The following is a 1,147-nucleotide window of genomic DNA, read 5'->3' on the forward strand; positions in this document are numbered from 1 at the left end:
TAACAGAACACTACAGTTTATATTGGAAATATATGTATGTTTATGTATATGTCTGTATACTTAAAATACATTCTCAATTGCACGCTTAATAATACTGTGGGAGTAGCTATGTATATTAATCCAGAATATGTGTAAATATTTAAAATATGCTTTCACTGTAAATACAATTTAACTGTTCATGACTACAACATAATATATATATATGTATATATATAAGTATATACTTATGTAATTATTAATCATTTCATTTGTACACTAACAATAAAAACAATTATATTTGTAGCTTAAGTGTAATTAAGAACGTATGTCACATGTTGTCTTCGTTTTCTTTTTTTTAATGTATAAAACTAATTATACCGAGTAACAACTAATACAATTTCACATTACAATGTTGAATTTCCATATCTTTGCATTACTTTTTTAATTAGAGTCTACGCTAGACAGCAATCTTACTGTTGCACTATTGGATCGTTGATTATTATTATTTCCTTTTGTTTCGATTAAGTAATAAGTAGTGTAGTTAATATGATGGATAGGTATAATTAAATTAGCCAGAAAATAACCACGATTATTGGGTAATATTAATGGCAGGAAGAGCGGTAATCATTCCTTAGGCACTAGATGTCTATCGGTAAACAACTATTCAACTAACAGAGACAAATCATTTTGAATTGATTAGTAACATCATCATTAACATTATTAGACTTGCTTAAAGCCATATTATGTAAGCTATCACATATTTGAAATAATTGTAATGTCCGCAATTAAAGTGAATGTATGCAACAGGATTTTTTTGGCCAGAAGCATGAACTGCATGTAGAGCAAATTAATTAGAGTTCGCCAAAGTATTGGAAAGAATGCCTGCTTTTTGGATACAATCATTCTAGTGCTCCAAAACTATCGATTGTAGACAACGATTAACTCTGACTATCGCCATACTATTGATTAATTTAAAATGATTTGAAATGCATGCAGTTAAAAGTTAAATTTATAATAAAATATTTCTGTAATTTAAAGTGTAATATTTAATAGTTAATAAAACTATATACGTTAAATACTATTGATACTATGGATAGTTTTGCAGGACAAATTTAAGTTGAATAGATTATTGTGTTTAAGCATAGTTAAGTACATATTTAGTGGTGGC

General features: G+C 27.2%; 1 protein-coding gene across 1 annotated transcript in view; it reads left to right on the plus strand.

Annotated features, from left to right (window-relative positions):
- LOC133843943 (probable chitinase 10) overlaps positions 1 to 1,147 on the plus strand; it is a 139,526-nt gene that overhangs the window by 61,576 nt on the left and 76,803 nt on the right. The gene's annotated exons all lie outside the window — the stretch shown is intronic.

The sequence above is a fragment of the Drosophila sulfurigaster genome, chromosome 3 (assembly GCF_023558435.1).
Source record: "Drosophila sulfurigaster albostrigata strain 15112-1811.04 chromosome 3, ASM2355843v2, whole genome shotgun sequence".
NCBI lineage: Eukaryota > Metazoa > Arthropoda > Insecta > Diptera > Drosophilidae > Drosophila > Drosophila sulfurigaster.